Source organism: Hyla sarda, chromosome 7 (genome assembly GCF_029499605.1).
Source record: "Hyla sarda isolate aHylSar1 chromosome 7, aHylSar1.hap1, whole genome shotgun sequence".
Classification (NCBI taxonomy): Eukaryota; Metazoa; Chordata; class Amphibia; order Anura; family Hylidae; genus Hyla; species Hyla sarda.
Window position 1 is genome coordinate 70,545,636 of NC_079195.1, and position 22,752 is coordinate 70,568,387.

General features: G+C 48.6%; 1 long non-coding RNA gene across 2 annotated transcripts in view; it reads right to left on the minus strand.

Annotated features, from left to right (window-relative positions):
• The window catches only part of LOC130282210 (uncharacterized), a 35,977-nt gene extending 14,071 nt beyond the window's left edge, over positions 1-21,906 (minus strand). Inside the window, exon 1 of one of the 2 annotated variants that reach the window (XR_008846282.1) lies at positions 21,848-21,906. This is a non-coding gene — a long non-coding RNA (uncharacterized LOC130282210). Of the gene's footprint in view, positions 1-5,674; positions 5,696-21,847 lie in introns of those variants that run through there. The other variant, XR_008846283.1, reaches the window with a different exon arrangement.
• Positions 21,907-22,752: the final 846 nt, after the last annotated feature.

The following is a 22,752-nucleotide window of genomic DNA, read 5'->3' on the forward strand; positions in this document are numbered from 1 at the left end:
GCTGCAGGGAGAGAGACGCCGTGAGCGCTCCGGGGAGGAGCAGGGACCCGGAGCGCTCGGCGTAACAGTACCCCCCCCCTTAGGTCTCCCCCTTTTTTTGTCCGACAACTTCTTTACCTGGGACGAGGACACCGGGAGGGAATGGCGGGTTTCCTCAAAGGCAGGCAGTACAGCAGGAGTGGGAATGGGGAGGGAGGGCAGAGGGCGAAGCCTGGCACGGGGCAGTGTGTCACCAGGACGGGGGCCATGAGGAGGCACTGAGGCTTGCCTGACGGGACTGGGAGGGGGGGAGAGGCACTTCCTATGGCAAGCAGAGTCCCAGTTCTTGATCTCCCCGGTGGTCCAGTCAAGGGTGGGAGAATGAAGCCGGAGCCATGGCAGACCGAGGAGGACCTCAGAGGTACAGTTGGGAAGGACGAAGAACTCAATCACTTCGTGATGGGGTCCAATACACATCAAGAGGGGTTCTGTGCGGTAACGCACGGTGCAATCCAATCTGACTCCGTTGACCGCGGAAATGTAGAGCGGCTTGACGAGACGGGTCACCGGGATGCGGAATTTATTCACCAAAGACTCCAAAATGAAATTCCCAGAGGCACCAGAGTCCAAGCAGGCCACGGCTGAGAGGGAGGAGTTGGCTGAAGGAGAAATCCGCACGGGCACCGTGAGACGTGGAGAAGCAGACTTTGAACCAAGAGACGCCACACCCACGTGAGCTGGGTGCGTGCGTGCGTTTCCCAGACGTGGAGGACGAATAGGGCAATCCACCAAGAAATGCTCGGTACTGGCACAGTACAGACAAAGATTTTCTTCCCTACGGCGATTCCTCTCTTCCTGGGTCAGGCGAGACCGATCCACTTGCATGGCCTCCTCGGCGGGAGGCCCAGGCGTAGACTGCAAAGGATGCTGTGGGAGAGGTGCCCAGAGATCTAAGTCTTTTTCCTGGCGGAGCTCCTGATGTCTCTCAGAAAATGCATGTCAATGCGGGTGGCCAAATGGATAAGTTCTTGCAGGTTGGCAGGAATCTCTCGTGCGGCCAGCACATCCTTGATGCTACTGGATAGGCCTTTTTTAAAGGTCGCGCAGAGAGTCTCTTTATTCCATGATAATTCGGAAGCAAGAGTACGAAATTGGATGGCGTACTCGCCCACTGAAGAATTACCCTGGACCAGGTTCAGCAGGGCAGTCTCGGCAGAAGAAGCTCGGGCTGGTTCCTCGAAGACACTACGGACTTCAGCGAAGAAGGACTGGACTGTGGCTGTGGCAGGATCATTGCGGTCCCAGAGCGGTGTGGCCCAAGACAAGGCCTTTCCTGAAAGAAGGCTCACTACGAACGCCACCTTAGACCGTTCTGTAGGAAACAAGTCTGACAACATCTTCATATGCAGGGAACATTGAGACAGAAATCCACGGCAGAGTCTAGAGTCCCCATCAAATTTGTCCGGCAGGGACAAGCGGAGGCTAGGAGCGGCCACTCGCTGCGGAGGAGGTGCAGGAGCTGGCGGAGGAGATGGTTGCTGCTGTAGCAGAGGCAGAAGTTGCTGTAACGTGGCGGTCAACTGCGACAGCTGCTGTCCTTGTTGGGCAATCTGCTTCGATTGCTGAGCGACCACCGTGGTAAGGTCAGCGAGACTTGGCAGCGGCACCTCAGCGGGATCCATGGCCGGATCTACTGTCACGATTCGGCTTACAGGTAGTGGATCCTCTGTGTCAGCGAGGGATTGGCGTGGACCGTGCTGGTGGACCGGTTCTAAGAGGCTACTGGTGTTCACCAGAGCCCGCCGCAAAGCGGGATGGTCTTGCTGCGGCAGTAGCAACCAGGTCGTATCCACTAGCAACGGCTCAACCTCGCTGACTGCTGAGAAGGCGTGGGACAGAAGGACTAGGCAGAGGCAAGGTCAGACGTAGCAGAAGGTCGGGGCAGGCGGCAAGGTTCGTAGTCAAGATGGATAGCAGGAGTTCAGGTAACACAGGCTTTGGACAACACTAAACGCTTTCACTGGCACAAGGCAACAAGATCCGGCAAGGGAGTGCAGGGGAAGTGATGTGATATAGCCAGGGAGCAGGTGGAAGCCAATTAAGCTAAGGGCCAGGCACCAATCATTGGTGCACTGGCCCTTTAAGTCTCAGAGAGCCGGCGCGCGCGCGCCCTAGAGAGCGGAGCCGCGCGCGCCAGCACATGACAGCAGGGGACCGGGACGGGTAAGTGACTTGGGATGCGATTCGCGAGCGGGTGCGTCCCGCTGTGCGAATCGCATCCCCGACGGCCAAGTCAGTGCAGCTCTCCCGGTCAGCGGGACCGACCGGGGCGCTGCAGGGAGAAAGACGCCGTGAGCGCTCCGGGGAGGAGCAGGGACCCGGAGCGCTCGGCGTAACAGTATAAAGGTAAGCACACGCCATTATGAAATAAGTAATTTTATGATTTATTTTGTCCGCTGGTGCCCATCGTGCATAAGTTCAGCTCGAATTTACATGAGTGGGGTATCCGCGGACATACTTTTACCCTTTGGAGGTACAGTCGCAAAAAAGGTTGAGAACCACTGCGCTAGATCCTTGTTACTTCTTTCACATAAGAAGGCATAATACCTGAATGGTACATAATAGGTGGGGGCCCTGCTATGGATTTTACCTCTGGGTAAAATGTGTAAACAAAAACTTTATCTGCGAATTCCTGGATTGTGCCCCACCCCATTGGATCCACAGTAGGAATAACACGCTGGGGAGAGAAATAAAAACTGTTGAGTTCATATGCAGTTTTAACTTAGACTAGACAGTCCAACAGAGCGACACATTTTTAACAGTTCGAGCTATTTGGAAATAGCACCTCTTGTGCAACTGTCTAGTGTAAGTTTTAGACCAATTTTAAAGTATTACTGTCATTAAGAAAAACTCTTGAGATGTCATGCAGACAGGTCACTATTAAAAAGGGATATTCCAGGATTTATTTTTACTTCAGTCTTTGAGCCCATAACTGCAGGTCCCATTACTGAGGTAAAGCTATCCACCCACTCACTGCAGCATAGTCCAACCCCCCCCCCCCCACAAGGGGAACATGTGACCCATGATCTACTGTCTCAGGCCACAAGGAATGCAGAGAAAGGTCAGAGACAACAGTAAAATAAATAGACTTGCACTACAGTACTTCTGGGTGTAGGCCCTGTGCATGAAAAAGGGACAAAATGGATGCGTATTACACAGTATTATAACTTGGCATCATGGGCTTAAAGGCTGAAAATCTGGAATACCCATTTAATTTCGAGATCCCATTGAACTAGCCTAGAAAAGTGTGTGCCTGGTTTAGCATTTGCTCTGAATAATTGCAGAAGTGGGGCTCCATAGACCTATAATAGATGGGCGCTGCCACATGCTTCTCCCGCCTACATCTATCGATTGGTGAGGAATTCAGCAGAGACTCCAACTGGTCAAACCTTTTAACATATGTGCGCCAATCATGTACATGTCAATCATGTACACCAAACTCCTTATAATAGTCATGTCCAGGGACAGATTAAGGCTGCCTGGAAGACGGAGCACTTCATTATGATGCTCCCCCCCTGACAGTTCCCCCACATTAGGTGCAGTATAGTTAATTTGGTTTGCAGTATAGTTCCCCCACATTAGGTTGTAGTTCCCACACATTAGCTGCAGTACAGTTCCCCACATTAGGTGAAGTACAATTACCCCACATTAGGTGCAGTACAGTTCCCCCACATTAGGTGCAGTACAGTTCGCCACATTTGGTGCAGTATAGTTCCCCACATTAGGTGAAGTATAGTTCCCCACATTAGGTGCAGTATAGTCCCCCACATTAGGTGCAGTATAGTTCCCTACATTAGATGCAGTACAGTTCCCCCACATTAGGTGCAGTATTGTTCCCCCACATTTGGTGCAGTATAGTTCCCCACATTAGGTGCAGTACAGTTCCCCCACATTAGGTGTAGTACAGTTCCCCACATTAGGTGCAGTATAGTCCCCACATTAGGTGCAGTATAGAATAGTTCCCCACATTAGGTGCAGTACAGTTCCCCCACAGACATACAGCCTTCAGCCATGTACAGTGTATGGCTGGAGGCTGTATGCCTGTTTATTGACCCACTTCAGTGTTCCGACCACCGCTCCTCCGGCCTATGGGCTATAGCAGTAGGTCCCGGGACTGGAGGTCAGAACACTGAAGATGACGTGCTGGTGCTGGATACTTACCAGCACCAGCACCACGTCCGCTCCGCTCCTCTCTGCTGTTACCATGGGCGCACGCACGGGACATCAGTGGAGTCCCTGCATGCGCTACCTACCGGCGGCCCCTGCATTTTTAAAGTTAACGCAGGGCCGCAGATAGGTAACATCCTTGTGTCCTGAAAAGATTTTTCGGGACACAGGGATGTCCCGAATGTGACGGGGGCCCCCTGCGGACATGGGGCCCAGAGCAGGCGCTCCATGAGTGCCAATGATGATCCAGCCCTGGTCATGCCCACTTTTGTTTAGGCCCTGCACCCTGGGTGAGCCCGAAGCAAAACACTTTGAAGGAGATGTATGAAAACCTGTGCAGAGGAAGAGTGGTGCAGTTACTCATAGAAACCAATCAGATCGCTTCTTTCATTTTTAAAGATGCCTGTTAAATATCAAAGAAGCAATCTGATTGGTTGCTATGGACAACCGCACCACTCTTCCTCTGCAAAGGTTTTGATAAATCTTCCCATTTGTTTTCAAATCTGTTCCAAAAATTTGTCTAATAACACATTCACTTGGTACATACTGCCTCAAAATTTTGGCACACACACTTTTGTTTATCTCCCCCAGTGTATCAGGTTGGAACCTTCCTTTATAAACACTTTTTCCTAATCATCATATTGACAACAGGCTACAATACTTCAATTGAATAATTCAAATCATCCGAGTGAATTTTATATTACTCCTCGAATAGGTTTAGGAGAATTAAATCTACACATCATTGCATTTAAGCACATTGTAAAGTCCAATACACCTTGGTAGAATCGAGCATGGAGGATAAAATATAGGCTTTGTCCAAACATTGCACATCCCCGGTCCACAGGGAAGGCTGATAGAAGAGATTCACTAATTGGAAAATGATGAGATTTCACAGTGTGCACATTCAACTCTGCCAAATACATTCAAGCCCGGCCAAGTGACTGCAAAGTGGACAGTTGTACGGTTTAACCCTGGAATTGCAAGAAATAAAATAGAAGTCGGTTACTGTCGGCTTTTGTCAATAGACCGGGCCTTTTTTAAAGAAAATAAAATGTTTCACCGCCATGTAATGGGAGTAGTGAGAAGCTGCTCCTGCAGCTGTTATTATTGGGTTTAATGGCATTGTTGAAAAGATGGAAATAGGATTATCAACATGGGAGATGGCAGTCAGCTTGTGAACCATACTTTAGGGTCTGCCAGCACATTCCTCTTGCTGTGCGCCCTTACTCACAGGCCTAAAATCTTTCCAGAGGCAATCATTAATATGAATGCTGTTCATTGACCTTGGTGTTCGTGTGGCCTAACCAAAATTCACACATTTTAAGTTTTTACTGTGTTTTTGGAGAACTGATGATTCTTACATACAGTATGATGTCTTCTGCCTCTAAAGTACAAGTGCAAAATAAAAGAGCAAAGAATAACACAAATCTCAGGATAACAATAAATAGTGGGGGAGATTTATCAAAACCTGTGTAGAGGAAAAGTTGACCAGTTGCCCATAGCAACCAATCAGCTCGCTTCTTACATTTTGATAAGGGACTCCGAAAGAAGCGATCTGATTGGTTGCTAAGGGAAATGAGTCAACTTTTCCTCTACATGGGTTAAGATAAATCTCCCCCAGTATGCTTTTTTACCCCCAGAAGCAGCATCCCCCATGTGCATGGGTTCTGTATTTGGCAACTGCAATCTACATAGTCACTATTTCTGGAATAGAAGAATTTTATCCCTTCTTTCATCTTTAGGCTAGGTTCACACAGTGGAATTTCTGGGCAGAATTTCTGCTGGAGATAAAGTCGGCGGCACTAGGACCGCATGGACTACATTGCCGCCCCCCATAAATGAGCAAATCTTCCAGAAGATCCACCCAGAAATGCATTGGAGTCTATGGGGGCAACAATGCAGTCTGCTCGGTCCTAGCGCCGCCTGCTCAATCTCTGGCAGAAATTCTGCCCAGAAATGTTGCAGTGTGAACCTAGCCTTAAAACGGTACTCCACCCCTAGACACCTTATCCCCTATCCTTTGGATAGGGGATAAGATGTCTAGGAGTGGAGTAACCCTTTAGGGTGGGACTCTATTTTTAAAGTAGAAAAAACTTTTATTAATAAATGTTTTAAGCCTGAATTAACTAATAAGTGTTACGCAGCCTTATAAAACTGCTGGTATATCCCAAAGCCAGGACAAGACATTTGGGAGCCCAAGGAAAATAAATGGCGCTGCTCTTGGCCCCCTGTAGACTGCAGGTCCAATGGTAAGCTTTCTTCTGAAAGCACATCCTAGGGGCACGCTTGCATTTGAAAGCGGCACTTGCTAGCCTGGCATTCCAGGGCAAGTGTCGAGCTTTGCAGGGAGTGGCGCCCTAGGTAGGTGCCTTCTGTTACCTACCAATTGTTCTGGCTCTGGCCTATCCCCAGAATGGGCCATCAATATTAGTTCAGTCCGGGTCTGATTCCTGGCACTTGTATTGTACAATCTTAATGTGAACCCAGCCTTAAAGTTGTAAAAGTGCAACTCTTGGCTCCCCAGCAATCAGGTTTTTGAAGCACTGCAGTATTTTCATGTTTACTTGAATTGGACAATACTACAGTTGGTTTCATCTCTGCTGCTAGTAGTATATAACTCTGGAAAATATGAGCAGAGGAAATATTCAAGAGGCTGCATTGCCTACATGAGTGCTGCAGCTCCATCAAACAGCTGATGGCCAGGAGTAACAATCCAGTCAATTTAAGGCTGGGTTTACATTACGATTGTACAATGCATTGCATGTGTACAATGGCATACTGTCAAAATTGGATGCTGATGTATACATGATTGTGCTGCGACAGGCCACAATGACCTTAATGGCTCGAACGTAGTAACATAAGGGGAGATTTATCAAAATCTGTGCAGAGGAAAAGTTGCCCATAGCAACCAATCAGATCACTTCCTTCATTTTGCAGAGGTCTTTTAAAAAAATGAAAGAAGAAATCTGATTGGTTGCTATATTCAACTGGGCAACTTTTCCTCTGCACAGGTTTTGATAAATCTCCCCCGCAGTGACTGCATTTGGACGTAAACTTCAGAAAAAAAATGACACTCTAGATACAGTGTATACATTGGGGGATATTTATCAAAACCTGTCCAGAGGAAAAGTTGCTGAGTTGCCCATAGCAACCAATCAGATTGCTTCTTTAATTTTTAACAAGGCCTCTGAAAACTGAAAGAAGCGATCTGATTGGTTGCTTTGGGCAACTCAGCAACTTTTCCTTTGGACAGGTTTTGATAAATCTCCCAAAATGTGTAAAAATGTTACTATCCATGTCACAATGCAATGACACTGCTCAAATGTTACATTTGTTCAATAGAAATAGCAACGTTTCGGGCTAGGCTCTTCTCCAGGCTGTGTACGTTGAGGAATGCATCTAAAGTAAACAATGGCACAGGAGTACTGGGAGATAAGCATAAGACACAAAACAACTGACTGGTATGTCTATGTAAGACTCCCAGCAGCTTAGTTAGGTGTTTTGTGCCTTATGCTTATGTGATAGAGGGTGTAATGAGGGCAGATGGAATGGCCCACGGAGGTGACGAGTGACTTCAGAGACCTTAGGGCTTGCTGGGACTTGCAGTGTACTGAGACAATTTAGATGCAGCCCATGCTGACTGAAGACAGGTTGACTTTGACTGACTTGACTGAGATTGACAATACCCCGATTGCTGCTTACCAGGCTCTGACTGGGACCTGGGGGTTGTGGACTTGTAGACTTGTGGCTGCGTGGTTGACTTGACTTGACTTTACTGGACCTCAGCAAAGACTTAACTGGAAATCAAGAGAGCGAGCTAGCTCCTCCCTGGGCTTATATGGGGAGACTAGGAGGGGTCCCATAGGTCACAAGGTTACTGATACCTCACTGGGTTACATGACACTGATTAATCACATGTCAATGGTTCTTAAAGACATAACACTTTTATATACAATTGTCACGATTCGGCTAGCTGGATGTGGATCCTCTGTGTCAGCGAGTGATTGGCGTGGACCGTGTCGGTGGACCGGTTCTAAGGTGCTACTGATATTCACCAGAGCCCACCGCAAAGCAGGATGGTCTTGCTGCGGCGGTAGCAACCAGGTCGTATCCACTGGCAACGGCTCAACCTCGCTGACTGCTGAGAAGGCGTGGGACAGAAGGACTAGGCAGAGGCAAGGTCAGACATAGCAGAAGGTCGGGGCAGGCGGCAAGGTTCGTAGTCAATGTGGATAGCAGAAGATCTGGAAACACAGGCTATGGACAACACTAAACGCTTTCACTGGCACAAGGCAACAAGATCCGACAAGGGAGTGAAGGGGAAGTGAGGTATTATAGCCAGGGAGCAGGTGGAAGCTAATTAAGCTGATTGGGCCAGGCACCAATCATTTGTGCACTGGCCCTTTAAATCTTAGAGAGCTGGCGCGCGCGCGCCCTAGAGAGCGGAGCCGCGCGCGCCAGCACATGACAGCCGGGGACCGGGACGGGTAAGTGACTTGGGATGCGATTTGCGAGCGGGCGCGTCCCGCTATGCGAATCGCATCCCCGCCGGCAAAGTCAGTGCAGCGCTCCCGGTCAGCGGGTCTGACCGGGGCGCTGCAGAGAGAGAGACGCCGTGAGCGCTCCGGGGAGGAGCAGGGACCCGGAGCGCTCGGCGTAACAACAATACACAGCATAAAGTTAACTATACAAGGGGAACTGGTGCAGGGGGCCAAGAGGACACTGCAGGGAGGCTGCCAGACAGGGTATTACTCCTGTACCGGGCCATCACAAACTCTCCCTCTTAAACACAGTCGTCCTTGGCGCCCAGTCCTGGAGGGCGGACGACTGAAGTGGCCACTGGGGCCTGGTGATGACAACAGTTCCTGGGGCATTAATTCCAAATGTCCTTCACAGGTCTGAGTAAGGAATAACAAATAACTGGGCACAAGTCCCTGTGGCTTTTTTTAATTGACAATGTCTTTGCATACTCCTTGGTTATGGGATCTTGAACATGTGGTAATTGTAAACCTTGTAACTGGATACGTAACAAATTTTACACACCTGATTCGGATCAGGCTGCCAGAGGCTTTCTACCTGATGCCTTAGCTGCTGGGGCCCATTGGCAGAAGCTACTTCTCCCCAGAACACTATACATACTTTAGACAATATTACCTTAACATGAAATCCTGTCATTTCCGTGCAAATTGCGTGCGAATTCCGCGCAAAAACGATGTCAGGCGGAATTATTTTTTACCATTGACTTCAATTGATTTCTGCTAGCGGATTCCGCTTGAAGAATGTTCTTTCTTCAAGCGGAACAGAATTCAGCGTCGGAATTCTGCTAGAAGAATTTCCGCATTGTGAACAGGCCAGCAGAAATAACATTAAAGTCAATGGGCAAAGGAGATGTGCATTAGTTTGTAGCAGAGAATTCAAGAGGAATTACTTGAGTAAATTACTCTTTAATTACTCCGTGTGAACGCACCCTCAAGTTGCAGGGGGACCATCTAACCAGTAGAGCACCCTGTACACGAGGACAGGAAAAATGGTTAGACATGTGAATATTTGACTATTTGTGGATGGGAAATATACAGTTTAGCTACAGTCCTAACTACATATTACATTTGACGACTCTGAAATTAACATCATTAGGCACTAGCATCCCAATGCTGATAAACACTTTTAGGTATAGTAGACACTTGTGACCCTGTGTTACGCCGAGCGCTCCGGGTCCCTGCTCCTCCCCGAAGCGCTCGCGGCGTTCTCCTCTCTGCAGCGCCCCGGTCAGACCCGCTGATCGGGAGCGCTGCACTGACAATGCCGGCGGGGATGCAATCCGCATAGCAGGACGCGCCCGCTTGCGGTTCGCATCCCAATCTACTTACCTGTCCCGGTCCCCGGCTGTCACGTCCTGGCGCGTGCGGCTCCGCTCTCTAGGGCGCGCGCGTCAGCTCTCTAAGATTTAAAGGGCCAGTGCACCGCTAATTGGTGCCTGGCCCAATCAGTGTAATTAGCTCACCTGCTCCAGGCCTATATTACCTCACTTTCCCTTCCCTGCATTGCCGGATCTTGTTGCCTTGTGCCAGTGAAAGCGTTTTGTGTATGTCCCAAGCCTGTGTTCCAGACCTTCTGCTGTTGCCCCTGACTACGACCCTTGCTGCCTGCCCTGACCTTCTGCTATGTCCGACCTTGCTCTTGCCTTGTCCTTCTGTACCACGCCAGTCTCAGCAGTCATAGAGGTTGAGCCGTTACCGGTGGATACAACCTGGTTGCTACCGCCGCAGCAAGACCATCCCGCATTGCGGCGGGCTCTGGTGAATACCAGTAGCAACTTAGAACCGGTCCACCGATACGGTCCACGCCCATCCCTCTCTGACACAGAGGATCTACCTCCAGTCTGCCGAATCCTAACACCCTGTATCTATCAATGCCTCTAAAGGTACACCTTATACAATAACTTTTACATAGGGGCAGGAGGCGACATAAAGTGAGAGTCCTGATTTAGGTCGTTGGGGGGTTGGACCTGATGACTGTTTTCCTGAGGGCCGGTCCTTGACCTCAGGGGAAATCCATTTAAATCCCAATACTGCATTTTCCAATGTCCTGACTCGTTACAGTAGGTGCAAAAAGGTCTTTGAGTCCCTGAGTGTTTATTGGGTGGAGGATTGTGGGGAGCAGGAACTGGGGCAGGTTTTCTAGGCAGGGCCGGTTCACAGTCAGGTGGAGTGGCCCGGGTGACAAGCTCCTTCACAGCCTTAGTCAGTTGTTCAATGTCCTGCCTAACACTCTGTAGATCTGAAGCTGCAGTGACTGGCAAAGTAGATGACACTAGGGCTGGTGACAATGGTGGTATAGGTCTAGTTACCGCCCCTTGTGGCTCTTGAACAGGTTCCTCTAACTCAGTCCCTGACTCAATCACTTGGATAGCCAGTCTTTTGAAAGCAGGGAATGACATGTTAGGGTTTTGGACTGCTAACATTCTCAGCTGGGTTTTGTCCCACTTATTATGAGCCCCATCAATAAATATGTCCATTAACACCTTGGTGCCCTGCTCGGGAGATATACCATCTAATTTCTGAACAGTCTCTAGGGCATTCTGCAGAGCTACAGCATATGCTCTCAAGGTCTCACCTGGCTTTTGTCGCCTTTCATATAACCATAGCCGTTTATATAAGTTTATGTACAATACACAGCAGAAAGATAACTATACAAGAGGAAAACGTGCAGGGGGCCCAGGAGACACTGCAGGGAGACTGCCTGACAGGACAACTGTCACGGCCCGCTCCGTGTCCCGGTGCCCTGCGCGGGGCCGTCTGCGCCTCCTCTCCCGCTCCTATGTGCCCGTGCCCCGGCATTCTCCTCCCCGCCACTTACCTTCCTCCTCGGTCACTCCCGCTGGGCAGCATCCTCGTCCCGCTCGCACGGGAGCCGCGTCCTTGGGCTTCTCTCGGCGCGTCTCCCGTGCATCCTCCTGCAGTGCTGGTGCGCGCGCGTCTCTCCCCCAGGGCGCGCGCGCGCCACTCTGTGAGATTTAAAGGGACAGTACCCTTTCTATTTGTCACTTGTTGGTCCCACCTTATTTAAGCATTTCACTTCCCTTGTTCCCTGACGGATCTTTGTGCTATTGCCCTACAGAAAGCGTACCACTACTGTTGACTACCTGGGCTACCTGACCTTTAAGCTACGTCCCCGACTACGTACCTTAGCCGCCAGCCCTTGACCTTCTGCTACGTCCCTGACTACGCACCCAGTCTCCAGCCTCTGACCTTAGCTTTACCCAGCCCACGACCTACCATCAGCCCGACAGCTTGCCCGCTCCCTACCTCCCGGTTACTCCTCTCTGTGCCAAGTACCACCTCGGCCGCCCGCGTGGTTGAGTCGTACCAGCGGAAGCGACCTGGACGTCGCCTGCCGCAGCAAGTCCATCCTGCTTCGCGGCGGGCTCTGGTGAAGACCAGCGGCGTCTTAGATTCCGCTCCCTGGTGCGGCTCTCTACATCTGCCACGCGGTGCTCAGCGGATCCACCTCCAGTCTTCTCCGGTGAGTGTCACATCAAGATCCGGCCATGGATCCCGCCAAGGTGCCTCTTCCCAGCATCGCGGATCTCTCTACTGTGGTGGCTCAGCAGTCCCAGCAGTTGGCACAACAGGCTCAACAACTGAACCAATTATCCGCCATGATGGAGCAGCTCCTCACCATGCAGCAGCAGCATCTTCAGCAGCCGCAGCCACGGCAACCCGTTCCCAAGCCTGCTCCTGGACCAGAGCCTCCAGCCTCTGCTCTCGGTCCAAAGTTGCGACTCTCCCTGCCCAACAAGTTTGAGGGTGACTCCAAGGCGTGCAGGGGTTTTGTGTCCCAATGCTCCATGCATATAGAATTAATGGCACACCAGTGCCGATCGGAACGGGCCAAGGTGGCCTTCGTCCTCAGTCTTCTTTCTGGAAGAGCCTTGGCCTGGGCAACCCCTCTCTGGGACAAAGGTGACCCTATTACATCGGACCTGCAAACCTTTTTTACCGAGTTTCGGAGCGCCTTCGAGGAACCTGCCCGAGCCTCTTCTGCCGAGTCTGCCCTCTTGAACCTTTTTTTCAGGGAGATATGTCAGTCGGTGATTACGCCATCCAGTTTCGCACCCTAGCGTCTGAACTGGACTGGAATGAACCGGCACTGTGTGCCACCTTCAAGAAGGGCCTGTCTAGTAGGGTCAAGGATGCCCTGGCCACTCGTGACCCCCCCTCTTCTCTTCAGGATTTAATCCATTTGGCTACCCGCATCGATGTCCGTTTTGCGGAGAGGCAAGGGGAACTCCGCCAGGAGCGCCAGCAGCCAAGACCACGTCGCTTCCCTAGGCTGGCTCCGGTATTACAACACCCACCAGAGGCCTCCTCATCTTCAGTTGTTGACGAGCCCATGCAAGTGGACCGGGCCCGTCTTACCCCTCAGGAAAGAACCCGTCGCAGGGAGGAGAATCTTTGCCTCTACTGTGCCAGCCCGGAACACTTCTTGAATCGTTGCCCTCTCCGTCCTCCTCGCCAGGGAAACGCTCACACCTAGGAGACGTAGGAGAGGCGACCCTAGGTGAGAGGAACTCCTCTCCCCGCTTGAATATCCCAGTTCAGATCACTTCTCCTTCGGGTAATACCTTTACTGTTTCCGCTCTTGTGGACTCTGGTTCTGCCGGCAATTTTCTTTCCGCTCACCTAGTTTCTAAGTACCGCCTTCCAGTCTCTCGGCTCACTAAACCTTTGTACATATCTTCCATCAGTGGGGAGTGCCTTAATACCGCAGTGCTTGAGGTGACTGCTCCACTCGAGATGCAGATTGGGGTCTTTCATAAGGAAAGGATCGTCTTCTACGTTCTACCTCGCTGCACTTCTGATGCTCTCCTGGGTCTTCCTTGGTTGCAGCTTCATGCCCCACTCTTGGACTGGCGCTCCGGAGAGGTTACTCGTTGGGGTCCGGATTGCCAGAACCGTTGCCTGAAATCGGTTCAACCTAGATTTCCTCCTCCCAGTTCTGCCCTACCTGGCCTTCCAGTCCACTATCGTGAATTCGCCGACATTTTTTCTGAACAGCAAGCGGAGTGTCTACCTCCTCACCGTCCCTATGACTGCCCTATCGACCTCCTGCCAGGCACCTCCCCTCCTCGGGGTAGGATTTATCCACTGTCCGCGCCCGAGACCAAGGCCATGTCGGATTACATCCGGGAGAACCTACAGAGGGGATTCATCCGAAAATCTTCCTCCCCTGCAGGAGCCGGCTTCTTCTTTGTGGAAAAGAAGGATGGTTCGCTACGCCCCTGTATTGATTATCGAGGGTTGAATAAGATCACTATCAAAAATCGGTATCCTCTTCCACTCATTTCCGAGCTCTTTGATCGCTTACGCGGAGCTAAGATCTTCTCTAAGTTGGATCTTCGAGGTGCCTATAACTTGATTAGGATCAGAAAGGGGGACGAATGGAAGACTGCATTCAATACCCGAGATGTACACTATGAATATCTTGTTATGCCTTTCGGCCTGTGTAACGCACCAGCAGTTTTTCAGGAATTCGTCAACGACATTTTCCGGGATCTCCTGTACTCCTGTGTTGTCGTCTATCTCGATGACATTCTCATCTTCTCCCCCAGTTTAGAGGTTCACCGGACCCAAGTACGCCAAGTTCTTCGTTGCCTGAGAAACAACCATCTTTATGCCAAACTCGAAAAGTGCCTCTTTGAGGAGACCAGCCTCCCATTTCTTGGTTATGTCATCTCTAGCCAAGGGCTTCGCATGGACCCAAATAAATTGTCCGCTGTTCTGAACTGGCCTCAGCCTTCTGGATTAAAAGCTATTCAGCGCTTTTTAGGCTTTGCCAACTATTATCGGCAGTTCATTTCACATTACTCTACGCTAGTAGCACCCCTTGTGGCTTTGACTAAAAAGGGAGCGGACCCCAAATCTTGGCCTCCCCCTGCCGTAGAAGCCTTCTCCCAACTCAAGTCTGCCTTTGCTTCTGCTCCGGTCTTGACACGCCCCGACCCAGACAAGTCTTTTTCCCTGGAGGTGGACGCCTCCTCCGTGGGAGCTGGAGCAGTCTTAATGCAGCAATTCACCAAGGGCAAAATGTCCACCTGCGGTTTCTTCTCAAAGACCTTTTCTCCAGCAGAGAGAAATTATACCATCGGGGACAAGGAGCTCTTGGCTATTAAATTAGCTCTGGAGGAGTGGCGTCATTGGTTGGAGGGGACAGTCCTCCCAATTTCCATTTATACGGATCACAAGAATCTCCTTTACCTGCAAACCGCGCAACGGCTGAACCCCCGACAGGCCAGGTGGTCTTTGTTCTTCTCTCGTTTTAACTTCCAGATCCGCTTCCGTCCAGCTCATAAGAATATCAGAGCTGATGCTCTCTCCAGGGCCTCTGATGTTACGGGACTAGACTCGCAGCCTCAGCACATCATTCCTCCTGACCGCCTCATTCCTGCAGCACTGGCTTCCCTTCTTCAGGTACCTCCTGGGAAGACCTTTGTACCTCCTCACCTGAGAACCAAGATCTTGAACTGGGGCCACTCTTCCTTCCTAGCAGGACATTCGGGGGTCCAGAACTCCATCTCCCTCATTTCCCGTCACTATTGGTGGCCCAGCCTACCCCGCGATGTCTCCGATTTTGTTCGTGCTTGTGTCATCTGTGCCCGGAATAAAACTTCTCGCCAGAGGCCTGCTGGCTTACTGCAACCGCTTCCCATTCCGGAATCTCCTTGGGATCATATAGCCATGGATTTTATTCACGGACTTGCCACCGTCCTCCAATTGCACTGTAATCTGGGTTGTAGTGGACAGATTCTCTAAAATGGCCCACTTTATCCCGCTCCCCAGTCTACCATCCGCAACCCAGCTAGCAAGTTTGTTTTTCCGTCACATCTTCCGGCTCCATGGTCTCCCTCTCCATATTGTGTCTGACAGGGGGGTGCAATTTGTCTCAAAGTTCTGGCGTGCTCTGTGTAATCGCCTCAAAGTCAAGTTGGATTTCTCCTCTGCGTACCACCCTCAAACCAATGGTCAAGCGGAAAGAGTGAACCAGACCCTTGGTACCTATCTTCGTCACTTCGTCTCTGCACGACAAGATGATTGGTCCTTTCTTCTACCCTCGGCCGAATTTTCTTATAATCACCATGACTCTGGTTCTTCCGGCAACTCCCCGTTCTTCATTGTCTATGGACACCATCCCCGCCCTCCTCTCCCACTGCCCATCTCCTCCGAGGTCCCTGCGGTTGATTCCCTGGTTCGAGATTTCCAGGCCATTTGGAAAGACACCCAACGTTCATTAACTCATGCTTCCTCCCGTATGAAACTCAGGGCTGACAAGAAGAGAAGACCTCCACCAATTTTCCATCCCGGTGACAAGGTGTGGCTTTCCGCCAAGCATGTTCGCCTTAAACAGCCCAGTTATAAACTAGGACCCCGTTTTCTAGGCCCATTCAAGGTTCTACGTCAAATTAACCCGGTGGCCTACAAGCTGCTCCTGCCTCGTTCTCTTCGTATCCCTAACACCTTCCATGTCTCCCTCCTCAAACCATTGGTCTTGAATCGATTTTCCACCAAGTCTTGTACTCCATCTCCAATCTCTGGTGTCTCCGACATTTTTGAAGTGCAACAAATTCTTGCCTCCAAACTCTCCAGAGGAAGACAGTTCTTTTTGGTTGACTGGAAGGAATTTGGTCCTGAGGAGAGGTCTTGGGAACCCGAAGAGAACATCCTGGACAAGAACTTAATCCAGAAGTTCCTGCAACTCAAAAGGAAGAGAGGGCCAAAGGGGGGGGGGGTACTGTCACGGCCCGCTCCGTGTCCCGGTGCCCTGCGCGGGGCCGTCTGCGCCTCCTCTCCCGCTCCTATGTGCCCGTTCTCCTCCCCGCCTTCCTCCTCGGTCACTCCCGCTGGGCAGCATCCTCGTCCCGCTCGCACGGGAGCCGCGTCCTTGGGCTTCTCTCGGCGCGTCTCCCGTGCATCCTCCTGCAGTGCTGGTGCGCGCGCATCTCTCCCCCAGGGCGCGCGCGCGCCACTCTGTGAGATTTAAAGGGACAGTACCCTTTCTATTTGTCACTTGTTGGTCCCACCTTATTTAAGCATTTCACTTCCCTTGTTCCCTGCCGGATCTTTGTGCTATTGCCCTAGAGAAAGCGTACCACTACTGTTGACTACCTGGGCTACCTGACCTTTAAGCTACGTCCCCGACTACGTACCTTAGCCGCCAGCCATTGACCTTCTGCTACGTCCCTGACTACGCACCCAGTCTCCAGCCTCTGACCTTAGCTTTACCCAGCCCACGACCTACCATCAGCCCGACAGCTTGCCCGCTCCCTACCTCCCGGTTACTCCTCTCTGTGCCAAGTACCACCTCGGCCGCCCGCGTGGTCGAGTCGTACCAGCGGAAGCGACCTGGACGTCGCCTGCCGCAGCAAGTCCATCCTGCTTCGCGGCGGGCTCTGGTGAAGACCAGCGGCGTCTTAGATTCCGCTCCCTGGTGCGGCTCTCTACATCTGCCACGCGGTGCTCAGCGGATCCACCTCCAGTCTTCTCCGGTGAGTGTCACAACAGCTAGGGTACGGGGGCACAACTCCTGTACCCGGCCACCACACTTATCTCCCAGGACTCCTGCTCTATCATGTACCCTACTTGGATTGCTCACCGTACCTCACCTGAAGAAGGGCCTGGCTCAAAACATTGCTATTTTTTTTTAAACAAATGTTACATTTGAGCATGGTCAATGCATTTTGACATGGATAGTAAAATGTGAGCACATTATGCATACACTTCATCGCGAGTGCTGATTTCTTTCTGGTGTATACGTACACAAGGTGGTAGAAAAGAGGCATCTACTCGAATCTGGCACCCAAGTGCATGAAAAAACTGAGAACTGAGCTGTGCAGCCCTATTGCCGATAGGTGACTACATGTGGGTAATTTCCCGAATGTACATGTGAATTTACTTGGACTCAAAAGTGTGGTGTTCTACTCTTTTGAGTCAGATTAAATACATGTATACATTTGGGAAATTATTACAGCCAGAAGCTGCCAATGGGGCCCGTGCCTGTCTGTGCACATAAAAGTCGCCATAAGTAAATTTTTTAATGCCTGAAAAGCGCTGTATAGTTTTCAGGAGTTTTTTTTAACAGCATGCAAAAATCACATTACAACATTTTCTCACCTTTACTGCATTTTTTGGGGGCCATGGCTTTTTTTATGTATATAATGCATTTTTTATTTGCAGCATGTGATAGGGTAGTAATTTTAGGTATTTTCCTATAGGCTTGTCTACAGGAAATAAACATAAAAATCTCTGAACATAAACGTTTCTTAAAAATGAATGAAATGTATGGCCTTCACAAAAACTATGTGTGAAGTTCTCCTAAATTAATGCTAGTATGCAAATTTTTCTGAGAAAAGAAAATTAGACTGTGAGCTCCATTGAGAATTTAATGAATAGTAACAGTGATCAGATGATCTGTGTACAATGCTGCAAAATATGTTGGCACAGATGTAATAAAAAACTGAAAAAAATGATATCATAATATATTGTATTAAAATGATTACTATAAGTATTAAGAGAGAGAATGAGAGTCCTGCCAAGTGTCCTTGCCCCTTCTCTGCCCTCATCTCAGTGCCAACTTAGCCTTAAGCTTAAGACCTCAATGAGACAGGCCAGATGGTTGAATCAATTCGCCAGATTTGAGATCTCTAGCAAAGCAAAGGGATTCACATTTTTGAGAACTCAATAGAGAGGATCATTTTTGAAGGTTTGCGGACATCAGTATGCAAGTCTGTTTGTAAAAGTAGTACAGTTTCCATCTATGACTCAGAAATGTTGGTTTCTTTTGTTCATGCATAAGCCAATAAATTTAAGATTCTGATCTTACAACATGCTCAACATTGCATTATTGTACGTACTACAGAAAATTGTTAAGAACATCTAAAGTCACCTCGGCTGTGGTCTTGTCCTTGACTATCCTATATATTATATGCAGATATATAAAGTCGTGGTTGATGTTACATTATAGGCCAATGTACCATGATGGCACCAATGATTCAACCTACTCCTGTATATAGGGAAAAGTATGGAATCAATATTAACACTGGTGCATTCAAATCTGCTTTGGTTACGCTGGGAAATCTATTGTGTACATGATTAGGTTAGATTGGCTAACCACAGCATTTTTCTAGGAACTGTTTCCTTGAATTTTCTAATGTGTTTCTGGATTATGTTCCACATAGATTATATTATAAATGCCATGCATCCAAAAGAAAGTTGTTGAGTTAAGACAAAAACAATAATTTTCATAGCATAGGGGGGTTTAAATTGGATTGAATGGTCCCCACAAAGAAACAAATGTCTTTCTGGGGACCATGATGCTTTGTGGCCAGGACACTAATTCACCTTTATGTCGAATGGGAGAAAGGAATAATATTAACATAATCACAGTGATCACTGTACTGTGTGATGTTTCAGGAGGTTTAAAAAGAGCATCTCCAATCCACGCTAAAAGGGCATTTATCTCTACTATCCTGCTCCAAGAGAAAGAATCATCTGGCCAGAAGAGGAAATAGCTGTGCAAGGACTCTGCCAACATTAAACTCTTCATGGGCTTCTGGCCGGAGTTAGAGCTGCATGGCTTACAAGAGTACAAGTCTATTTACCACAGTAATTCAAATTGTGTAGGCCTCAAAATTAGAGAATCTTCTTATTGGACAGCTTCTCATCTATTAGCAACACTAAATTGCTAAAAGCATATTCAGACATGTTCTGTGAGTATTACTGCTAACAAAGCAACCTAAAGAAACTATGACCAAATTCCAAGCATCTATCCAAAAGACTGTAACTTCACTACACTGTGCTGTAAGAAGTTCCTGTTGTCTGGTTGTGTACAGTTGACTTCAGTAAACGTAACCCATGTTTTGCAAGTTATCCTTCTGGACTGATTCTATTGCAGGTCCAACTCCCAGCCTGCACGAAAATAGGAATTGCTACACTTATGCAGACTCCCATTTATAAAAGTTGCACGTGTCGACAAGGGGACATACAGAGTTAGCCAGCGACAAAATCATCAGTGACCACAGTAGAGACTTGTCCTGATGTACACCTACCCTTAGCTGCCCTGGACTACTCCTTGTGGGCACAACAGCATTACTCCAGCAGATATTAAAGGGGTATTCCAGGAAAAAACTTTTTTATATATAAGGCAAACTTGTAGAATGGGTATACCAGGCACTGCTCTGACTACTATAGATAGTCTCGTAGAACTGCTCAAGACACCTGGGCCGGAAGAAGCGTCCGCAGTGACGCGCAACTAGCAGCCTTCAGTGGTGTGCCCCGTGTCTGAGAGCTGTGCCGGCTCTCACTCCCCGCTATGGATTTGTAATCCTTCGTACCTTCACAGCTGTATGTTGCAAGAATAAATCTCTCTGCATTTATACTACAGTCTGGGTGAGTGCAACTTCTTTTTGTCTTGATGCATTACTTTTTCATATATATCAACTGGCTCCAGAAAGTTAAACAGATTTGTAAATTACTTCTATTAAAAAATCTTAATCCTTTCAGTACTTATGAGCTTCTGATGTTAAGGTTGTTTTTTTCTGTCTAAATCCCCTCTGATGACACCTGTCTCGGGAAACGCCCAGTTTAGAAGAGGATTGCTATGGGGATTTGCTTCTAAACTGGGCGTTTCCCGAGACAGGTGTCATCAGAGAGGATTTAGACAGAAAAGAACAACCTTAACTTCAGAAGCTCATAAGTACTGAAAGGATTAAGATTTTTTAATAGAAGTCATTTACAAATCTGTTTAACTTTCTGGAGCCAGTTGATATATAAAAAAAAGTTTTTTCCTGGAATACCCCTTTAATATGCTTATGTGCAATTTAACACATGATCCTGAATACTTGTGGAACTCAAAAACAAGTGGTATAAAGGAGGAGAAGTACTGAAATGTCACTTTTTGCCCCTCGGTGCATTTACTTGCTATTTAGCTCAAAGCTTAAAGGGGTACTCTTCCCCTAGACATCATATCCCCCGTGATCTCGGCTGCGGCAGACATTAAGAGCACGGTGGGAACTTTTCTCAGTGCCAGATAACTGGCGATGCGGAGGCTTATGACATCATGGGCATGCCCCACTCGTGATATCACGGCCACGCCCCCTCAATGCAAGCCTATGGAGGGAGTGACCTCTGGCGTGGCACCTGATGCTCCAAAGAATCCCGGGTGCAGCAGGGAAATTGCGGGGGTCCCCAGCAGCTGAACCCCCATTATCAGACATCTTATCCCCTATCCAAAGGGTCAAGGGGCGGAGTACCTCTTTAAGCCCTGCAGTAGGCTTCAGGATAGCCACTCATTCCTCTGGTCATTCAGTCTGGTAGAGATGCTTTCTCAACCAGCACTACTCAGTGTCCTTTAGTCCTTCCAGCTTGTCTTACAGCAGCTGTACACAGGCCAAATCACAAGCCTATCTATATATTGTTGTGGGCCAAGTACACCTCTTGAAGGCCACTTATTGCCTAATAGTAGTTGCCTCTTTTAGAAGGATAATGTGCTTTGAACCATTGCAAACTTTTTGTAATGGTTTAAGAAACATGAGAAAGGTTCAATTTGTAGTCTTGGCCTAGACATTCCTCAGAATTCAGTCTGATCGGACATCTGTGGAATGTGCTGTTAAACAAAGTCCAATCCATGGAGGCTGCACCTCACAGTTTACAGGGCATAAAGATTCATCTGCTTATATCTTTGCATTTGATACCCCTGAGAATCTTCCCTCGTCTTGTATAGTCCATGGCTGGAAGGGTCAGAACTGTTTTGGTAGCCGAAGGGGACCTACATCATGGTTCGCACAAATAAAATACAGTCTTGCCTATACGATTGAAGTGCCACTTATGCATCATTTCAAGAGGGGAAGCGCCACATAACGAAGTCCTGTTTTTGATGTGAAATCTTTCACCTGCTGATCTGCAATTTGGACCGTGTGACCTGGAGTCGCTTGGAAAGGACGCTACGGCCTGCTGACCTCTACATATTTGCGATTCTACTGTACATGCTGGCTTAGGTGTTGTGCCCTCAGCACAACATCACTTGGTAAGCCTCCATTTTTTATTGTGTTTCAATACCGCTATCTTAACCCCCTACACTAGGAGCGCACCTGTGTTTTCTTCTCTTGTTCATTCTTGCTCTTTCACGTGATTCAGATGTCAAAGCCTGGGTCACCCTCTGGGCTCTTCTTATATTTCATGAAAAGTCACAAAAAAAAAATTATTTATCTCTGCATATGTCAAGTAACAAAGAGACTTAGCACAACTGATACAAGTCTTTAGGCCTGTGTCATTGTTGGGTAACACACAAAGAACTGCTATGATACAACCAGACTTTTCTGTACACATAGTGTTCGGAGCACACCAATGTTATCCAGCTGAAGTCTTCACTGGATTGCTGGCAGATTGTCTCTGAACCCAGCTTGTAGCTCCCCCCAGAGTAGCTGGATTGATTGGCTACACTCGGATTGGGCACTGCTCTCTGCTACTTGGACGCAAATAGAACCATCTGTTACACCTCTAGTTAAAAGAACATAAAGTTGAGCATTTCATATAGACAATACCACCCCTGATACTCCATATACTAAACATTGCTCTGTCTCACTTGGCAGGAGATCACGTCATGGTAGGGCCAATAAGAGAAAACAGAAACAAGAGCTCTACGTAAATAGATAACATATTTATTCTACATTTCATCTCTTTACCAGCAGATGGAATGACATTTTTTATTGTTTTACGCAGTGACTGGTTGTAGAGCTTTCACATTTGTGAGGCACAAAAAATGTTCTCTATATCCCCCCCCCCCCCCCCCCCTGTGCATTATGATCTCATGTGTAATGGGATGCTTAACAAAAATATCTAGGGATCGGTCATCACTGTTAGTAGCATTATCTAAAATATTACATGTGCTATATAAAATTACATGTGAAGCAACCTTACAATAATCTGCATTTACCCACAATACCATGCCTTCCCGCTATAATCCTCAAGGTAGTCATGACCCACAGCATCTACT